The 15,917-nt window shown below is 40.7% G+C and overlaps 1 protein-coding gene across 2 annotated transcripts in view; it reads left to right on the forward strand.

Annotated features, from left to right (window-relative positions):
- Positions 1-318: 318 nt before the first annotated feature.
- The window catches only part of R3HDM1 (R3H domain containing 1), an 80,032-nt gene continuing 64,433 nt past the window's right edge, over positions 319-15,917 (forward strand). For both annotated transcript variants that reach the window (XM_058809961.1, XM_058809962.1), the window contains exon 1: positions 319-455. The gene's annotated coding sequence lies outside the window, so the exon portion shown is untranslated. The remainder of the gene's footprint in view (positions 456-15,917) is intronic.

Here is a 15,917-nt window from a genome sequence, read left to right on the forward strand (position 1 = left end):
GAGCGGAGGCCACTAAGATCCCGCACTGCCACAGCCGCGGGATCGCTCCATCTGCCCGCGGCCATGGGCTGCACGCAGAGGGCGGGCCTTGCGGTGCCGGTGCGCCGCTCTTACTGGTGCTCATGGTTGTCTGTCAAGGCGGCCGTGCCCCCCGATTGGCCGTCGCTTTCCGGGCGGGTTCAGTTTCGCGTAAGCGCCGAGCGGCACCACTCCGCAGCAGCGCCGGGGGGAGGGCGCCGCGACGTTTATTGGTCCGCGGGACCGTCAATCAGTAGCGCTCCGCGCAGCCATTGGTGTGGCAGTCCGGGGGCGGGGCCTCTCTCCCCGCCGCGGCAGCAGCAGGAGGAACCCGAGCGGCGCTCGGCGCTGGGTTCGGCGCCCCTCGTGTGTGAGGAGCCGCCACCCGCCGGGCGCGGCGTCCCGGGAACGAGCCCGGGAAGGAGCGCTCCGCCCCGGTGAGGAGCCCGGCATGCCGCCGGGGAAGGCGCTCCGGCGGGCGGGGGTCGCAGTGCGCTGAGGGAGGAGGGGGGGGCCGCGCCCGCAGTGCGCAGAGCGGGGGCAGCGCTGAGGGAGGGGGGGCGCGGCCGTGGGGCCGGGGGGTGCAGCCCGGCCGGGGGTCACGGTCCGGCGGGGCCAGCCCGGCCCTTCCCCTTCCCTAATATAGCCAGGGCTGGCCGGAGTGGGACGCAGGGCTCTTCGTCTATTATGTTTCCATTTTCTTCAAATTTCTGCCGCATGTTGGATAATTTTGTATGTGCGTATATCTACCATGTTGTAGTGTAAAGTGTAAGTGGACTTGAGAGCAAACTACGTCACGGCCTGGTTTTTACCATGTCTTTTAAAAACGTTTTAAAATGAGTTTTCAGCACCGAAGAAGGGTTTCACTTTGTGGGGAAGATGGAACGAGGTACAAGAAGTGAGGAATAGCTGTTTCTTATATGGGGTCTAAGAATTATTCAGGTTATTCACGTGAAGAGATTTGCACACATCCTACATGTTGATGGATTTGTGTGATGCCTATAGAAAGCTGGATTAGGAGGTGATGGAAAAAAAGCAAAAAGAGTGATGCACGCTTTGCTTAGGGTGCATTGCCGCATAGTACAGCCTGCCTTAGTGTTTGTTATCTTGGCGTGGATTTGCTAATAGTCTTTAAATTTAAATTTTGATGCTCCTTTCTCACTGACCTGAAACCGAAGAGATCTTGTGTGCCCAAAGCAGAATAGGGAACGTGTTGGGTTTTTTCTCTTGCAGTGTCTGACACTGGCCTTTTTCCACTGAGGTGTTAACCTGCAATTTTTAATGGGGTTGCCTTCTCATGTCTTGTCTTCCACAAGGAGTAATGTATTTGAGACATGCTCTTTGGCTGAATATTAAGCAGCAATTTTACAGGGCAGTATGTCTTGTGAATGTTAAATTAGGAATATTTATTTACTGTTGAAATGAAAGGTAAAATAAAGTTCTGATTATTTTTCAAAATGTTTTTTTTTTCAAATAAATTGCTATTCAGGAGAAAGAAATAGCAATGGAAACACATTTTTCTTTACAGTCTTCCATTGGCTGGGCATGCACCTGATGCTAAGCCTTTGTTTTGCAGTAAGTACTGTGATGTCAAGGGTTTCAGTATTTTGTAGAAATTAAGTGACTTATTGTTTCTCAATTTACCGAAGTCCCAATGGCAAAAATAATGTTAAGACTTGTGTCCATTCAATTCTTGGAAGATCAAAAATGTAGTACTTGTAACTGCACTTCTTGACCACTCTTTATTTTAGAAAACTGTAAATTGCTGTCAAGATCAACTAGTACTTTTCTAGTGAGTAAAACCAGATTTGACTAAATATCAATAATTTTGAGGGGTGTGCAGTGTACTGGGTTAGGTTTGTCAGCAGTGCTCCAAGAATTATTTATTAAAGATTTGGGGAGGGTCAACCACTACATCTGCTGCAGTGGTTGTCTGTTTGTATTTTAATTTTGTGTGTCTGTTAAGAGGAATAAAGGAAGAGTGGAGGGGACAGAGCAGAGTAGTAGAACCATTCTCATCTTAAACACAATTCTGCCTCTGCATTTTTTCTTCTACTAAACTTTTTTGGCTTTCATTTCTTCTCCTATTTCAGTATATTTGCCTTACACCACAGTCTGTATTCTGCATTGCTTGGTGAAAGTCTGTCCGTGAACAGCTTCAAACCAGCTGGAGGCTTTGGGTCCAGTGCTCCAGGCTCAGCTCTGGTACAACGCAAATCCCTGGCTTTGGGGTTTGTCCATTGAAAGTCAGTTTGCTACAGTGGCCTCTGCTAATTCGACTTCATGTCTTTGTATCACCACTTTCACAAACCTACTTCTCCCCAGAGTTAATTTGACTGAGAGATGTAGCAACCACATCTTTTTAAATACGTTTTTGTGTTTAAAGTTTCAAGGTGCTCAGCTCCAGACCTTTAAAAGTAACTGCTACAGTTGCATTTTTTGGACACTTTAGGGAAAATCGGCCTTTTGACACCACGTTCTGTGAGTTGTAGGTAATGAAGCAACGTAAACTTTGAATTGGCTAAAATGTGGCAAACAGTCCATTTGATGAAAATCTTTTAAATATATTGACAGCATGGTTCAGATTCGGTGAGCTAGACGCCTATGCTCCAACTTTTACTACCTGGATAAAAATACGAACCACCTTGCATGTCCTGGTTAGTTGAAGTGATTGGCGTCTGAAATTTTTCAGCGTGCTCGAATTCTCATTTCAGAGATACGAGTTAAGCAGTAGCCGGTAAATACGAGGTGCTGTGATTCATGGGTGTGACAGCTAAGGAGCTTTCCATAGGAGTGGGAGAATATCTGTAATCCTGCCATCCCTGGGCTGCAGAGGTGTTGAGCCACTCAGGCTTTTAGTGGCATTTCCCCGTGTCCATCCCGCCTAGGAAAGGCCATAGGAATGACCCAGGGGGGTTTGTTAAACGCTGCATTCCACGTGGAGCCTTTCAGCGATGGAAAGAGGAGTCGTTGGCAGTGCAAGACCTGAATAAGGAGGGCATTCACACCGGATTCTTTAGGCTAGGAGAGTCAATGTGAGTGCCTCAATGTGGTGATAGGCAGCATCTTTCATGGGAGCCCATTGAAGCTGGGGTGTTCTTGGTGTGCCCTCCTTGGCTTTTCTTGGAGGTATGGACGAATTTGCTGTATAACAATGTCAGGAGATTTTGGTGCTGGAAAGCTCTTTCTGGGAGATGGTAAGTCAGCAACAGATGATGATTAAATATTGCTGGGAAAATGGCACTTTGGGCCTGCCTATAATGTTATTTTGATTTCATAACTTGTTGAAGAAGTATTTTAGAGGAAATAATGTCTGGAAACAGATTTATGAAGGGCAGCAGCCTTAATTACAGAACAGCCTGCACTGCTACTCTTGTGCACAAGTTAGTCTCCTGCAGTTTAATGCATGTATTATGAGGATCCTGTCAATGTGTCATTTTTATATGCACTTCTCTCCAATCTATAGAATTATGTTTCCAAAAATATTGGTTGTTGCATGTTCAGAACCAGATTGCTGAAGCAGTGTAGAGATGGCTGTGGGATGCTTATTCCAGGGTTTCTTTTCTCCTCCTTATCTTGGATCTCTGTGAGGAAATGGGGCATTACCTCTAAGCAGCCATTGGTTTCTGCATAAACATTTATATACTACATTGTTCCCCTGTCTTTTTTCATCTGCTGAGTTTTTGTTCTTTACTCTCCTTCCCAACATCAGCTCTTATTATTCTTTAATCTGTAACTTGAATTTGTGTATAAAATGGAATTCTGTCCCTTATTTAGCACTCTTAACTTTTCTGCCCCCTCCTCAGGTTTGTTAGCAAGTGTGTACTGCCGTGTATGAAGGATCTTTGTCCAGTAGAGCATAGAATTGTCTGAAGGCTAAAGCTTGTCAGGACAAATGCCATAAATATCTTTAAAGCTGTGACTACATAGCATAGCAGAGTTGCTGCTTCTTTTTGGAAGTATAGTTTTGGGTAGCTTTCATCTCTGAGTCAAAAAATAATCTCTAAAATACATAAAGATAAAATATACCATTGCTGGATTTGGTCTAGCAAAAATCCAGTCCTAAGTTTTGTACTTTTCTAGAAAATGTTCTGTATAATTGGTTAGCACTTAACCTGCCACAGTCGTTGAGAGAATTGTTCTCAGCCAAGTGAGGTGTGATACTTTGCTGTAGGTATCCAACTAAAGCATTTTAATTTATGTTAAGTGAAGCAAGACATAAATAGATGCAGTACCTGCTGCTGTGAAGGAGGCCATGGTGGTGCCATATCCTTGGCTTTTTGTTCCTGCCCTCTGCCACCTCCTCTGCTCTGCTGAATGAGCTGGTGCTGGGAGCACTTCCTGCACTGTTATCTGTGTAAGATGTAGGTCTCTTATTCTATCAAATTGAAGCATCCACTGGGAGACTTGGAGGAGCAGTTTTACTGGCAGATGGAGGAAATGGTGACTGGAAGTGAGATCAGTGACTTCTTTAGTGCAGCTGAGTCTGGAAAAGGCTGTTGGTGTGCAGCTGGTGAGTGAAGTTCACACTAATTCGAGTGCTCTGCCAGCAGCAGATTGAGGAGTGTTCTCACAGTCCTTTCTGCTGTCACAGCTTTGGGCAGCACAACCTCCTGCTGGTGCTGAGAAGCTGGGAGCTGCTGCATCATTGACCAGTGCTGGATCCACAGACAGATTTCCATCTGTTTTCATGTTCTAAGTGAGCTGGGAAGAATTTGGTGTTCTTGTGGAGATACAGCAGGAGTTTTGAGAGGCATTGGAAAATTGCTGGCTTAGATCAAATGCTGAGTTTTTGTACCCTAATGAGGCAGTAGCAAAATGAGTAAATCAGTTTGTGGAGAATTCCTGTCCATGTTATCACAGCGTGATTTGAAGCATTTCAACAGAAGGTACAGAAAAAAGCCTTTTTCCTTTAAAGCATTGTTAATCCCTCAGTCTTTTGGACGAAGAGCTCCATTTCAGGTTCAGTGTGCTCTGTAGGTGTTTAAAAAGAGCACAACTTGCTGCTAGGATTAGAATCCTTTTCTCCCTTTCTTTTGTAATCCACTCCATCTATTCCTTAGCTTAAAGCAAGAACTGAGCCTTCACCAGTTTGTGTCTCCCCTCAGGTTGGTTAGCAGAGTTACACACACTGGCAGTACTCAGACTCACTAAAACCTGCTTTGCCTTTTTCAGCTCATGGCTCCTTATCCTTCTTCCACTTGGGAAGTCAGACTATTTCTGAACAAGAACTTCTGCCTAATGGTTTCTAAGGGAAAACCAAGGGAAACTGAATTATTTTCTTCTTTTAGTGGTCATTGCATATGTTTTAGTGGCAGAAATTGGTAAAATGACAATTAGATACTCAAAGTATCCACTGATATTGTTTTTACTACTAGAATTGACTGTAATGAGTCCTTAATTATTACTTGTAATGAAGATGACACGTTATTAGTCTCTTAGTTTAGGTGTTGTGGTTTCTTCTTCGTTTCAAGCACATCAAAGTGATCTTTTCTGCATTTTCATTGCACTTAATCTCTAAAAAGGCTTCTAGCTGCTAGTTTGGTAGCACATTGCATTATTTTCATGGAAAAATAAACTGCTCTTTCAAGGGTTTAAAGCTGTAGCACAAAGCAGTGCCAGTAGTGCTCTGAGATGTCATCCCTGAGGTGTGGATTGGAGGAGGGAAAGGACTCCCAGTGCTTGGAAAGCTGTTAAGTGATTTTATGGAAGCTGCTGCAGTCTGCTTAGACTTGTGGGCTAACAAAAGGATATGAATCTTCCACACAAACTGTTGTGTTAACTTATAAAAATGTTATGATGTTCATCCTAATACTTCATGTGGGGATGTTTTGTACTGCTCTGGTTTCAAATATTGGCTTCTGGAGAGGAACACTTGTTTTTATGTGAACATTTCTGTTGCTGGGAGAAGGAACTGAGTCCAGACTGAGCTTATCAAGTAATGAATTAAATACAGAAGAATAAATCATACCATGTTCTGAGGAAGATTTCTGAGCTTCAAATGGTACTATTAGACTAAATCCTTAAAGCAGTAATATGAAAAGAATAAATGGTGTTACTGGGCTAACTCAGTTCATGCAATGTATGATATTCCAACAGTTGCCTGTTCATCATTGACCACGATGACATGCCATTAATTGCTACATAACCTTGTATTTCCTGACACTGCAAAGTTTGATCTGAAAAGCACAAAGAGCAGTAGTCCTTATTAAGATCTGCATATCGAAATTGTAGTGGAAGCTGTCCCAACTCAGAACACAATCAGCTTTTTTATCTGGCCTTTTCTCTTGAAATATTAGACAGTGTTAAAAACTGGGTTTGTGTCTGTCTTCCTTGGTCCATAGCAGTGTGAAAGCTTAAAATTGTAACATTCCATAAAGATCAAGAATTATAGATGTGTAAATATTCTTTCAGTAACTCTTTTTCTTGTCCTCTTTTCCAGTATGAAATGTAGATTACTTTTAAGCCAGGGAATACTTGGGGATGGGAAACCTTGAAGGTTTTTCAGCTCTGGTCAGGCAATGTGTGAATTCAGGCATGGTTTAGATCAGTGGTGATGATTCTAAAGTGTGTGGCTTGACATCCCAGGGGTCTGCTGGGGTTCTTTGTTGTCCCTGTGAATGTTTGGTGTGTGCATGCTGCAGAAGGGCAGCAGAGTGTCCTGCAGCCCTGTCACACCTGCCCAGCCTGGGGTGTGTGTGATGAACTGACTGCTCCTGATATGAACAGTAGGAAAGTCCTGGTGCATGACGTGGGCAGGCTCAGCTCTAATCCTGCTCATAACTTATTAACCTTGGGACTCTGCTGTTTGCAGAATCAGGACTTGCTTTCTGTGTCATTATTTTATTCATGTCTGCAGTTACCTCCTTGTAGTGGTGACTCTAAAACTCCTGAAAGATGTTTGACATCCATAGCTTAGATGCAGGCATGGCTTCTATAAGGAACATGGGTTCTCACATATGTTTGATGTTATGAGACAGACTCCTATATAAAACATAGGAGGACATAAAATTGACTGTAAATTATTCTTTAGAATCTTTGGAAATAAAGTACTAGTAAGTGGACTTTTTCCAGATCCTTTCAATCTTAAGGAAAAATTCTTTATCCTAAGAAGGCTTCTTAACAGGATTCTGAAAGTAAAGTCTGATTAAAAACTATTCCAGTTGTTTGCCACTGAAACTCAGCCACTCAGGTACCTTGGTATTAAATAGCAGTAATTATCAGTAAAATAATGGAATGTTTGTGGGAAGGATGCAGCTCATTGCATTGTGCACTGCTTGAATGTGCCTGAGGGCTGAAGGACAGACTCTGGGTCATTCAGTCCAGTCCCTTCTTCTTACAGGAAATAATGCTTTTATAACTGTGTCAAACTTTATTTCATGTTAATTAAATTGCTGGTTATCTTCTTGCATGCTGAACAGCAGTTGTAAAATCTGGTTGTGATATCTACTGGCCTCCAGCTTTGCTGACTGTGGAAAGCTTGCAGACACATGGGTTTGTGGTAAAGTTTTTCTCTAGATTAAGTAGCTCTTCTATCTATCTGTTATCTGCTGCAGCCACATGAAATTAAGTTTTCCATACAAGTTTTTATCAGTGCAAATACCATTTTCCATATAAGGAAATGATAAAGAATGGCATTTCTGTAGCTTTTCTGAGAATAAATTGAATGGTAGTTACATCTTTAAAATTTGAATTTTCTTAATCTTTATTGTCTCTGCTTTATCAGTTTCCTCTGTAATACTACATGTAATTTAAATAGATTAGGCCTCCTGCATTTATTTTTCCTAGGAGCTATTTATTAAATGGAGCTGTTTGGCACAATCTCTGCTACAATGTTTTTCTGTCAACTCATTTTCCATTGACTTTGGTGCCTTTAATTCATTCTTTCCTTTAAAACTTGTTTAGAAGCCAGGCATAGTTATTTTTTCCTCATATTTAGTTCAGTGCTTTTTTTCCAATGCCAAATGATACCATCATGTATTTGGTACTGTTGAGAAAAATCTCTTCTTTGGGCCTGGTGATCTGATGAGAGGCATCTCATTTTCTGTAGTTAGTGGGTATGGTGTCTCCAGCATTACTTTCTGAATCTTATTTTTCCTTTGAATGTTCTCTTTCCAATTCGGTTTCAGATGTGCTGTAGTGGGTTTTTGGTGTATTGTACTTTTTCTGTTTGTATGGGTAATGAATCTTTTGTTAGAAAGTTCTGACTCAGGGTGGAACTTGTTTCTGACTTCCAAGGCTTACTTTTTGGTTGGTCAGTATATTTCGGAGTGGATTTTATTTATGTCTGTTTTTGAGTTTTGTTTGGTTGTTTTGGTTTTTTTTTTTTCCTTCCTCTGCATTTATTCTTCCAGCTGAATTTGTGGTTATTCATATTAAAGGTCTTTCTTCCCTTCCCAGCTCCTTTTCCCTGTGCCTTGGGGAGAGCAAGTCCCATAGGTAATTTTCAGATGATTCTTTACACACATAATGTTGTTAAATACTACATAATATACATTAAAACATGTCAATGAATTCTAACAGAACTGTATGTTGTGTATCTTTATAAGGAAATGATCTGTCAAGGACTGCCTGATTATCCTCAATCCCTGGATTGTTGGAGCCTAAGACTATGTCAAAGTCCCTGTTCTGAATTGCCTGTAAAGCAAAGCCTTTTGGTCAGAGAAATGCAGGATTCTAATAATTATTAATAGATGCTCTAGTAATAATTAATAATCCTTTGCTTAAATATTCTGACTACATGAATAAGATTCTTTGGGATGTTATTCAGTAGTTGAGCAGTGTTAAAATGGCTCTCTCTTGAAACCTTCTCCCTTCCTTACCCCATCTTTGGTCCCACAGAGAATGGCTGTGGCCCTTCTGGTCTGCTCACCCTTCCAGAGTGTGCTAGGCAAAGCATAATACAAATGTGAAAAATCTGACCTTCAGAAAGATTTTCTTTCCTGTCTTTTTAAGCTTTCAAAACCCCTCTGTTCTCAGAACTGGGTGTTAGTGCCTGTGTCCAGCTTGGGAACAGTGCATTTGGAATTTGTATTTTGATGGTGAGTATTTTTCTCCTGTCTCCTTCTTGGACATGTAACCTTTGAAGTATTCTTGAACAATGGTGCTTATTTTTTAATTTCCTCATGCCTTTATACTTGTCCAAAAAAAACAGCTTTCAAGAAAATTTCTCAAAGAAATTTGCTAAGTTCTAATGTACTGTATTAATTTCTCATCTAAATTCTGAGTTAGAAAAATCCTTCAGAATATAAACTTAGTAGTGGCAGTACTAGTCCTATGTTTATACTGTTTTTAATAAAGAAAATTCCATCATACTGTAAACCAGATCTTCATTAAGTTAGGTTTTCTTTCCCCTGTCCCCTCTAAGGAGAGATGCAGTGTTTGGTTCAGGTAAGTTTCTTGTTTCAGTGGCCATGCCATGAGAAAGGAGCCTGTCCTGACAAAATCTGGCACTCAGTGTAAATGCCAGCACTGCTTCTTGCTGCCCACCCTGCTGGCTGCTTAGATGAAATGTCTTTGCAAGGCATGAGTGCCATGGTGGCACAATGTGCTGCTGCCTGGTTTTTTCAGTCGGGGAAAGGAGGAATCAGCTCTCTGTCTCCCTTTTGCCTGGGTCCAGGCAATTAGGCTGCTGATCTGATGATGATGATGATGTATTTTCAGAAGTGTTCATAAGGACATAACAAGATGCTCATTTTATTGTACTTTGCCTTGCTGCCAGGATCCTCAGTTTTGAGATCTAAGATGATGCTTAAGCAGCTGTTCCATGAGGCATCACATTAGTGAGGCAATTGTGTTCTTACCTCCCTCTGACCACAAAGTGGAGCAGAGGAATTTACAGGATTCAGCTGCAATGCAGGGAGCTGCTCAGCCCTGGCTGTTAAACCTGTTAGAACGAAGCTGCTGGGGGGGACAGAAGCTCCTTTATAAACAATGCAGAGGACCAGCTGTAAGAATCCAGTACTTTAATCTTCTGTGAGTTCAGCTGCCTCCACTGGACATTCTGCTGGAATTGCTTCAGCTGTAGCCTCATTCAAGAAGCCTTGCTGGCATGGAAGCCTTTGCTGGTAAAGCTTGACCAGGTGTCATACAGTGAGATTTCACTGGATGAACTTAGTGTAAAACCTTGTTCTAGGTGTCTGTGGGATGTCCAGGTCTGGCACACAATTTAACATGTGACTTGCTGTCACATGATGACAGCACAATTTAACATGTAACTTGTTCCAGGCCTTGTCCTCACATCAGAAGATGAGATAAACTGAAACAATCTCATGCAGTACATAACAGAATCATGGAATCATTTAGATTGGAAAAGACCTCTAAGATCATAGAGTCCAACCCTTCCCTCAGCACTGCCAAGCACACCATTAAACCATGGCCTCAGGTGCCACATCTGCCTGCATGTCTTTTAAAGAGTCTCCCTCCAGAGATGGTGACTCTGCCACTTCCCCAGGCAGCCTGTTCCATGCTTGACACTTCCCATGAAGAAATTTTTCCTAATATCCATCCTAAACCTGCCTGGACTGGTGCTCCAGACCCTTCCCAGCTCTGCTCCTTCTCTGGGCACACACCCATACCTCAATGTCTTTCTCATGAGGGCCTTCATGGAGAATTGAGAGTATTAATCAAAATTATATCAAATGATTAGGTTATCCATATTTTACTGTGTTTAGGAAGTTTTTCTGGTAATGTCAGCTGCTTGTAAAAGAGCTCTGTAGTTTATTATGTCTATATATGAACATGTATATATGAGCATTCATATACAGTTGTGAGTTTATATCTTAATACACAGACTCTGTTAATCTCTGAAAACTGGGAACTTAACTGAAAATAACTACAAATCTTACTGTTTTTTTGATATTTAAAACAGAGATCTGTGACAAAAAGCCCCAAAGGCAGACCAGGTTTGTGATTTTTGTGTATATTACAGTGTCTCAGGGAACTCACGGGGAGAAACAGTTCAGTCTTAGAGTAAGTGAAAATGGTTATTATCTGTCATTCAGTAATAGAATAATGTTACAGCTGGCCATGTCCAGATACCCAAACCTTTGCTGACCAACTAATCAGAAACTTGGAAATCCAGGTGATGGAATTTGTTAGTAGTGGTTAATAATATAATGACTTAGCGGAGTTGGAAGTTTTAAATTAACAAAAATTTTGCCAAATCTTGCTGCCATTGCTTTTCAAGTGATAGACTCTAGACTGCCCATTAGGCTTCCTTGCATGACATTTTACATCTGGCAAAACTCCTGCTGTGGATGGGCATGATGGATAAAGCATTTCCAGTTCTCTTCTGTTAGTCTGGTCCTAACTTCATAGTTGCCAAGATTTTTTCCTGTCCCTCTGGAATTATTGAATCTGTACAAGGAGAATCTTGGGTAGAAAGTTAGATTTAGTTTTGAAGTAAAAAATCTAATTTTTAAAATTGTGTATTTTATGCAAAATAACTGCTTTTACTTCTTTATGCCAGAGGTGTGAGACTAGTGATCTTGCCTTACATAGCATGTTAAAGCAAAAAAGAGATGCATATCTAGAATTTTAATAAATATTCTAGACAAGTATATATTGTATTTGTGGTGCTGGAATAAGGCTACTGCTTTTCAAAATCTCATTATTCTGGATTACATATAAATAATTCAGTCAGGAATCGAAGATCTTTGTATATTGCCACCTGCTCATTATTCAGAAATTCTTGTTACAGTCTGCTGTTGCCCTAGCAACATTCTGAAAATTAGTGTTGCATCTATGAAAAAGCTTTTGTTTATCTAGCAAAGCCCACTAGCCAATCTGTATTATTGCATGCTGCAGCTCAAGTGATGACTCCAGGCCCCAGCCCTAACTGTGTAAAAAATAATTATTTCCTTTTATGTAACATTAATTGAAAATTATTGTCTTAAATTTTTTTTCCTACCTAGTCGTAGATAATTAAACATGATGCTAGTTTTGTTTAAAGTCCCTTTGGGGTCTGATGATGCCATTGTGTCCTCTGAGTGGAGATGCTTGACTGTAGAGATATGCAAGAAAGTAAAACAAATCCCATGTTGACTCCTGGTGTTCTTAGGAGCTCCCCCTCTCTCTCCTCCCATCTCTCTCCTTGCCCTCCTTTCTCCTACCCCCTGTTGAATTTACATTAAAAGTCAGATCTTGTTTAACCTTAAGCACTTTTGGATTTAAAAAGATTTTGCTTATGAATTTGACATTAGCCAAGTTTGGGGCAGGAGTAAGGGTGGTGTTAACAAAGTCCTTGGAAGTGTCAATGCCACAGCTAACACGAGTTTCAACTGCAGCACTCACTGCTTTGAGTTGAACATGTTTATTTCAGAAGATTTACTTTTAGAACAAAACTGAGGAGGAAGACTGATAAGCCGGATCTTGTTTTCCCCAGAGACAAAAATGAGTTGAAAACCAACATTACAAATACTGCTCCTTCCAAATCCCCTGTGTTGTCATGAAGCAAGGGAAAAGCTCCCCTCTGCCCTGTGTGTTCAGATCCTGCTGGGCAGCCAAGGCTGCAGTTCCTGTCAGTCCCTCTGTGGGTGGAAGGTAAGACATGCCTGCTCTGAGGAAATCTGCCTTTCCTCGTGTCCCACTTGACCTGGTGATTTTCAGATTCACAATTCCAGAGGAGAATAAAGACTTCTGGTAAATTGACGAGCTCTAGTCCAACTTCATTTGAAAATACAGATTTGTTGAGACTCTCACATCTCCCTTGTTTAAACCAGTGTTCTTTAGTCTTTTGCCTGTGAGGTACTTAAGGATTGGAATTGAAATGTGGGATTACAACTGAATTGCTCACTGTGATTTCAGCTGAAGTCTCCTCTTGCCTTGCTTTTAGGCACCTGGCACTGAAGCCCTGTTCCCATGCTCTAATTGTTTGGAATTTTTGGGATGATAACACAAGTTGTGCTACCCAAACATGGAATTTTGTAAACACGAGTGAAGTCTTATTGTTTGGGTTTTTGTTATTCCGGGGGTAGGCTTTAATTTTGGGAACTTGTATTTCTGCTGTCCCTTTGCAGAAAACAGCCCTGGTTTAGTGTAAACAGGTTCTTACAGTTCTCTATTCTCATTTTTGTGTTCACAAAACTACTGGCCATTTTTTGCTGGAATAGACAAACCCTTTGTTTTCTTGGTTGCTTGATAGTGTCTGTACTAAAAAGTACTGTTCACACCCCCTCAGCCTTCCCATCCCCTGTTACATGTGACAGATTTTCTTATGGGGGAAAAAATATTGGGAAAAAACCAGAAAAAATAGATCAAGTGAAATAACACCAGTTTGTTCTGACTGTTGGTTCTAAGGCAGATCTGTGGTTTTAAAGAATTCCTGTTCAGCATGTGGCACCTACATATGCCTGGCCTGTGGTGTCAGTCCAGTTATGGGGTCACTTATGGAGAAGTTTTTAATGGATATTATTTTGTGTTCAAACAGTTGCTTTTTCATTAAAAAACCAAAGCATAATGAACCTCTTGGGTGAGAGCATATTACAGCTTTTGCTTTCAGACAGTGAGGATGACCTTAAACTCCAACCTCTGAGTAGCTTAATTTTCTGCTTATCTAATGCCTGGCATTTAGATGAGACTGTATAAAACAGAAGGTCTGGAACAGTCAGAATTTAAACTGCAGTTCAGAAAAAGTTAATATCAAGATATTAGTGCAAAACTGGACATGGTGTGTTCATTAGGTGTGCGTGAATTTTTCATCTTGAGACTAAACTTACAATCACTTAATTTGCTTTAATTTTTGTTCACAACAAAGTAAGATTGTGGTGAAAATGGGAAGGTTCTTGAAAGGGTTACACACCCAGTTTTTAGATGTCAGAGTGAATGAAAATAGTAGTAGGAGCAACTGGAGGTGGAAGGACAGAAATTGCATTGATAAAGCACGTGACAAAGCCAAGTAAGTGATCTTTAGTCTTTGTAATATATTCACTCCTTGGTTTACCATGAGCCATCACTCACTTGTTTGCTCTAACTGCAGAAGCAATACTTTGGTTTTCATTTATTAAACAGCAATGTTTTCTGTAGATGTCAAAAATCAGTCTGTGGCTGAATACAATCTCAGTGGTTCTTATTTCACATTATGGAGATAGGCCAGAGCTTCTACTGGTAACATTTTTTCCCCTTTCTTGTGAAACACAATTATCTAGTGCACAGAAAATTAGAAGTACAGGTTTTTGAAATGTGTGCTAATGTGCTTTCCAGAGGGAAATAAGATACTTGGTAGCTTGGGGGATGTTTTTTGCTTCACTAAGCATTAATTTAAGGACTGTAGTTAAAGGAATCAATGGCTACCTCAATACTCTAGGATCATCTTTTACTAGAATTTGCTTTTTCCTAAGTTGTTCTCACTCCTTGAGTAAGCAGGAGATAAGAGTTGCCTTGTTCAAGAGGTGAAGAATTGGACAGAATATCTCTTTTGGCTTCTGTAACTGGTCCCAAAAACATCCCTCCCACATTTTTTGTGAACTTTGGGAGATGCCAGGTTTGATTGGTGGTTTTTTCCATTTCAAAGTCTGGTCATGGGAATGTTACTCCTATTTAATTACTTAGAACTTTTTACTCCAGCAAACACCAAAAGTTTACTTATACTCTGAAATACATGGATATTTTTCTATAATGAGTACTTGTAGAGAGATCTTTAATATTGAATTGAAGCCTTGAGATATTTTTTACAGCTTGCTTTTTTACTGCTCCTCTAGAATTTTTAATTAACAGTAAGTTAATCTTTACCCAGCAATCAGCCCTACAAACAGGCTCACCAGACAGACACTTGCTCATTTGGCATCCATTGTCCAGAATGTATTTGAAAAGTAATTTCATTTATTCTTGAAGACTAGCTGTGCACAGTCAGTGTTTGAGGATTGTTTATATTTCAGGCTTTAGCTTAAAATCTCCTGCATTTAGGCTTGGACCAGACCATGGCTAAATGGTGACTGGTATCTAAACAGAAATTCATTAATACTTGTAGGAGTGAGGGTTTATTTTATGTCTTAGGAGAACAATGAAACCACCAGAGAAAGATATTTATTTCAGCTTCATCGCTGTGCTGTCTGAACTGGGCTTATGGTGCAAAGGAATGAAATTGCAGTGCTTGTTTCTGCTTTCTTGGAAATGAGAGGTTTTTATAGGGACATGATATGAACTAAATAAGAATAGACCTTCATGACCGTTCTGGACTCAGACAATTTCTCTTAGAGTAGACATAAATATTTCTGTCCAATCAATTGTTAAAGAGTTACTAGCAGAGTAATTGTTTAGAAGAGACAAATCAGTCAAGTGAATGGAACTTGGAGCAGTCAGAATATGGCTTCACATGATGCTGTTGTTAAGCTCATGTGGATGGGACAAACTCTGTAAATGTCCCCCTTTCTCACATAATGAGAAAAGCTGTTCTATTTCCTTTAGATTTATAGATAAATTTCATTTTGGAATTGGGATGAGTAGTTGAAATATCCCATTCTAGTATTTTTCAAGTGTCTCAAACTTTTTCTTAAATATCTTCTGGTTGGTCTAGGGGCTTGCTTTTTTTATCTTGTTCTTTAAAAATCTTCAAAGAACTAATTTTTGTTCTTCTAAATGGAAAGGCTGTTGTTAGTCAGAACATTTCAGTGTGTGTGTCCTTCTCCAGGAGTTTGTGTCCTGCCTTTTCAGTCCTGTAAGTCTTGCTGGGATTTGTTTTGGAGTAAAGGGGCCCTTGCACCTCAAGTGCTTGGATATTGCAGAGCCAGGAACATCTTCCTGAGTGTATCCTATGTAGCAGAGCCTTTTTATCAATTGGGATTTCTGTCTCTGTATTCCTTTTTAAGTTTTAAAGAAAATTTCATTCAGGACGGTCCAGTCTTTTCTACTCTGAATCAGGCACTGGTTTGCAGACAATTGATGGTGCACTTTTGCCTCTT

The sequence above is a fragment of the Ammospiza caudacuta genome, chromosome 8, assembly GCF_027887145.1.
Source record: "Ammospiza caudacuta isolate bAmmCau1 chromosome 8, bAmmCau1.pri, whole genome shotgun sequence".
NCBI lineage: Eukaryota > Metazoa > Chordata > Aves > Passeriformes > Passerellidae > Ammospiza > Ammospiza caudacuta.